The 5785-nt window shown below is 39.0% G+C and overlaps 1 protein-coding gene and 1 pseudogene across 2 annotated transcripts in view; both read right to left on the reverse strand.

Annotated features, from left to right (window-relative positions):
* The window catches only part of MCU (mitochondrial calcium uniporter), a 214478-nt gene that overhangs the window by 177867 nt on the left and 30826 nt on the right, over positions 1-5785 (reverse strand). The gene's annotated exons all lie outside the window — the stretch shown is intronic.
* On the reverse strand, positions 9-1365 carry LOC108516880 (high mobility group protein B3 pseudogene; annotated as a pseudogene).

Genomic DNA, 5785 nt, shown 5'->3' on the forward strand with positions numbered 1-5785 from the left:
AAAGCCAGAAACATCTTTAAATGCCTTGTCACACCAACAGCAAAGTGCACAGAGTGAGGAGAACAAGAAGAGGGTCTTTTCATTTTAAAAATGTTTGGAAATATGTACAACAGTTTCAGGGTGCTCCAGACACCCATGGCCACTTCATGTAAACCAATGACAATTTCTAGAGCACTCTGAGAGACTACAATATGATAGTGATCAAATTTTGTAATTAAACCTAGTGAGGGCAACAGACACTTCTCAAATAAGAGATGTGTCAATTACCGTGCTCCCCTACCCTAAGTATTCACAAGGAGACAGATAAACAGTTTCTTTATTCATCCTCCTCCTCCTCTTCTTCTTCCTCCTCTTCTTCATCTTCCTCTTCCACCTTTTTCCAGGCAACTTTAGCAGGACCCTTTGCACCATCAAACTTTCCTTTTGATTTACAATCAGCAACATCCTTCTCATAGTTCTTCAGCTTTGCTGCCTTAGTGATGTAAGGCTGCTTTTCACTGTCATTTAAATTCTTCCACATCTCACCCAGCTTTTTTGCCACGTCTCCAATAGAGATGCCGGGGTTTGTGGATTTGATCTTGGGGCGGAATTCTGAACAGAACAAGAAGAATCCAGACGGTGGCCTTTTGGGAGCATTAGGATCCTTCTTCTTCTTGCCTCCCTTAGCTGGTCCATAATCCTTCATTTCCCGATCATAGCGCACTTTATCCGCCTTTGCCATTTCATCAAATTTAGATTTCTCTTTCCCAGACATCATCTTCCACCTCTCAGAGCACTTCTTGGAAACTTCTGCAAAATTGACAGGGACCTCTGGGTTTTTCTTCTTGTGTTCTTCTCTGCACGTCTGCACAAAGAAGGCATAAGCAGACATCTTGCCCTTTGGTTTCTTGAGGTCACCTTTAGCCATCCTGACTGTATTGTTCCTCTTCACCCATATCTTTACATGGATTTCTCCTTGTCATATATGTCTCAGCTTAAGTATCATGAACTTAGAGAAATCTTCTCTGACTACTCAAACCTAAATTAATCCTCCAGTCACTCCACTGTATCAAATTTCCCATAGTTTATTAATAATCAACTAGTTAAGTATTCAGTACCTTTAAACAGCCTTTCTTGTTTGGCGAATTTCTCATCCCTTAAGTCCTGCCTCCTCAAAATAAAAGTTAGTAATTCAGTTACCCATCCTCTCTTGCAAACCGGGAGCAGGTAATTGACCTATATTATGCCAATAAAACACATTCACATGATATTCATTAGGAGGCAAGTGATATAATGGAGACACCATGTGAAATCCATTCTAAAGAACATTTCAGAGTTATATCAGCATTCTTTCAGAAGCAGAAATAGCAGAGGTCCTAGCAGTGGCATCTCACACTCAGCACAGACAGTTACAAGTTTTTTTTTTTTTTTTTTTTTTTTGAGACGGAGTCTCGCACTGCTGCCCAGGCTGGAGTGCAGTGGCCGGATCTCAGCTCTCTGCAAGCTCCGCCTCCCGGGTTCACGCCATTCTCCTGCCTCAGCCTCCCAAGTAGCTGGGACTACAGGCGACCGTCACCTCGCCCGGCTAATTTTTTTGTACTTTATAGTAGAGACGGGGTTTCACCGTGTTAGCCAGGATGGTCTCAATCTCCTGACCTCGTGATCCGCCCGTCTCGGCCTCCCAAAGTGCTGGGATTACAGGCTTGAGCCACCGCGCCCGGCCTCAGTTACAAGTTCTAATACCTATTCCCAGTGGCAAAAACAGTAGTCTCCAATGATTTGGTCCAGTGGTATAATTTGGGCATTTTTCCTAGCTAAGTAGATGCCAAGACTGATTCTCTGGCATCCGTGAAGATTCTGTGAGCTATCTTATTAGATTTAAAAAAAAAAATTTTTTTTTTTAAATTTTGCTTAAATAAACTACTGGGCTTTGCCGTTTCAACTAAGAGATCTGATTCATTCTTCATACATTTTTTCATCAGATTCTTACTGACATTTTCTTGTTAATTATTTATTAGCTGTCTCTCCCCACAAGAATATAAAACTTCTTAAGGACAGGGACATTATCTGTCGTGTTAATTCCTATAAACCCAATATTTAGCATAGTGCTTCCCGTACAAGAGGCACTCAAAAAAAACTTGCTACTGCTACACAAATACATACTCGGGAACCAATACGAAGAATTCAAAGTATCAGTACTCTAGGAGTTAAGAGATAAAAAGGATCAATGTGGTCTAGAGAAAGCAAAGAGGCTTCATGAAGGCGATGACACTTGAGTGGAGTACTGAAAAGACAGATTGTAATCAGGAATGTAGAAAGGCAGAGATGTATCTTCGAAAGGATAAAACAAATGTCTGGCACTAGGAATGAATGTAGCAGGCAGAGAGTAAAGTGGGATTAGGGAAAAATATGTTGGGCTCGATAGGAGATATTATCAGACATGCAAGATGAGCAAGATTATGAATGGCTCTGAATGCTAGGCTTGGGGAATGTTCCATTTGATGATGTTTCAAGAACACTAATCCTCAATGAGTATTTTCATCTGTTCTTTATTCTAGATGTTATCTGCTGTGTAAAACTACAGCAGCTACCCACACGTTGTCTACAGCATTCCCTCTCTGAGCACTGGTGCTCTATATTTATCTGTTCAAGCTGAGAGACTACAAGAGGAAGAGATTCCTATAATTAATCCTCTTGCAACCAAGTGGATACTCACTTTAAAGATAAAAATCTATTGCCAAAATGGCCTTTATTTTCCAACCGCCATCCCCAAAGCCATACATTAAAATTCGTCTCAACTCAATTTACCTTCTAGTCTATTAGAATAATTTCCAGATACTAGGCTGAGGTGGGAGGATCCTTTGAGCCCAGGAGTTCAAGACCAGCCTGGCAACAAAGCAAGATCCTATCTTAAAATATATAAATAAATAAAAACAGATAGGATAATCATGCAAGTATGAGGAAAAATATGGAAGGATATATATACGACATGGTTATCTTGGAGCAAAATGGGAAGGAGAGAGAACCAGGCAAGAAAGGAGGAAAGAAATTTGATTTTAGTTATATGAAAGGCAATATGTATGAACATATAGATTAATTTTTTTTTTTTTTGAGACAGAGTTTCGCTCTTGTTGCCTAGGCTGGAGCACAATGGCGTGATCTTGGCTCACTGCAACCTCCGCCTCCTGGGTTCAAGCAATTCTCCTGCCTCAGTCTCCTGAGTAGCTGAGATTACAGGTGCCCACCACCACACCTAATTTTTGTATTTTAGTAGAGACGGGGTTTCACCATGTTGGTCAGGCTGGTCTTGAACTCCTAACCTCAGGTGATCCACCCACCTCAGCCTCCCAAAGTGTTGGGATTACAGGCGTGAGCCACTGCACCTGGCTTACATTTCATTTAAAATATTTTTTAAATGAAAATAGTATGAGCCAGGCACAATGGCTCACAACTGTAATCCCAACACTTTCAGAGGCCCAGGTGAGAGGATCACTTGAGATCAGGAGTTAGAGACTAGCTTAGGCAACGTAGTAGGACTCCATCTCTATAAAAAATTTTTTAAATTAGCCAGGTGTGGGGCAGGCACAGTGGCTCACGCCTATAATCCCAGTACTGTGGGAGGCCAAGGCAGGCGGATCACGAAGTCAGGATATTGCAACCATCCTGGATAACACAGTGAAACCCCATCTCTACTAAAAAAGACAAAAAATTAGCCGGGCGTGGTGGCGGGCGCCTGTAGTTCCAGCTACTCGGGAGGCTGAGACAGGAGAATGGTGTGAACCCGGGAGGTGGAGCTTGCAGTGAGCCAAGATCGCACCACTGCACTCCAGCCTGGATGACAGAGTGAGACTCCGTCTCAAAAGAAAAAAAAATTAGCCAGGTGTGGTGGCAGGTGTATGTAGACCCAACTACTTGGAGAGGCTGAGGTGGGAGGATCCCCTGCACCCAGGAAGTCAAGGCTCAGGAGAGTAAGCCATGCTCACACCACTGCACTATAGCCTGGATGACCACATGAGACCTTGTTTCAAAAAAATAAAAAATAAACACAGTATGAAAGTTATTAAAAACCAGCTAATCCAACCATCCAGATGCCCCAAAAATTCACTTCTTCAACACTAAGTGCTTATTTTGTGCAATGAATTGGGGAAAAGGTTGGCATCTCCTTTCCAATAAAAAAAATAGTACAAATAATCCATCTATTCCAAAGGATTTCCATTCCATTTTGAAGCTGATCTAATGAGAGAAAATTCTTCCATATGCTGAGCTGTAATTTGCTTCTCCATAAAGAAAAAGAATGAATCTAATCTAACCTTCATCCACATAGTTGTCTTCAAATATGTTCAAGACTGATAATGTGTTTACTTGGCAACATTTACAGATAGTCCCCTACTTTCATATGTAATACAGCCCTTTAAATGTGCCTAAGAGTTGAATGTCCAGATTCAGACTTAAGGGACTTAAAATGTTAAAAAGTGACAAACTTGGGCGGGGGTGGGGGGGTAGAAATGCAGCTAAAATCACAAAGGATTAGTTTCCCTAATATACAAAGAACTCCCACAAATTACAAAGAAAAAACCAACATCTCTACAAGAGTTAAGGAACATGAGTTTTAGTTCACAGCAAAGGGAAAGACAGTACTTTTAAAAGATGCTCAATTTCACTTATACAAGAAAAACATATTAAAGCTTCATTGAGATACCATTTTTTCACCAGTCAGAAAGTTTAGTACCACATTGTGTTGGCAAAGATGCAAGCAGATAGTAATTCTAATACATTCTACTTTAAGGAATACATTCTATAAACTCATACACAAGCAATGATGAATGCACAAGGTTATTCACCATAGCAATGCAAATGACTGCAAAAGACTGGAAACAACACACATGTGTAACAGAGAATTGATTTTTTTAAAGTATACTATATCTTCTATATTCAAGAATCATAAGCTATTTCTTAACATTCTTGATAAGCAAATCTAGAGACAAAAGGATGGGCTTTCCAGTGACCTTAGAAGAATCTGACAGTTTGTGTTAAAAGTTCTTGAAGATACCATCTGAAACAGATGAACTTTTAAGGATGTTCTGAATAGCATTATTACAATTTGTGGCTGTTACCTGTGAGTGTAGAAGAACATGGTCAGGGAGGTAACCTAATCTATTTGCAGAGCAACAAACTACAAAAATCATCAGGTGAAAATGAGGAAAGAATGTTTACCTTTACAACTGTCAAATGTGCTAGCAAAAATAAAATATATTTTGAAAAGCATATTGCAAGAACACATACTGATAGAGCCATTCTGGAATATTATGCTGCCATTAAATATGTATGACAAGTTTGTTAAATATTTTGTATAATGCTGAGCAAAAAAAGCAAAATATAGTTATATGGGGTTTTTTCTTCCTTGAGTCATCTTCAATGGTAAGTTATATGGTTTTATGTTGTATATAAAGATGACCTATTCTTTTATCAAAGCAAGATGAATTCCATTTAAAATGTCTAGAAGGAAATACATAAAATGTTAACAATGGTTGTCTCTGAGTAGCACTTCTTTCTTCCATTTTCTGTACATCTCAATTTTCTATGATAAAAGATTTAGTACTTTTAAAATAGAAATTTTTTAAAATGAATGATTCTGAATATGTTAGAAAAAATAAGAATCATAGCATCATATATACGAACAGAAAACTAAGTTTATTAATTTAATCTTTGTTCTCTCTGACAAATTTGGTGATTTTTAAAAACTCAACTGCAAAAAAAAGACTAGAAAATAAACGTTTTCTTTTCTTTTTTTTTTTTTTTGAGACGG

This window comes from Rhinopithecus bieti, unplaced genomic scaffold (assembly GCF_001698545.2).
Source record: "Rhinopithecus bieti isolate Rb0 unplaced genomic scaffold, ASM169854v2 scaffold_36008, whole genome shotgun sequence".
Classification (NCBI taxonomy): Eukaryota; Metazoa; Chordata; class Mammalia; order Primates; family Cercopithecidae; genus Rhinopithecus; species Rhinopithecus bieti.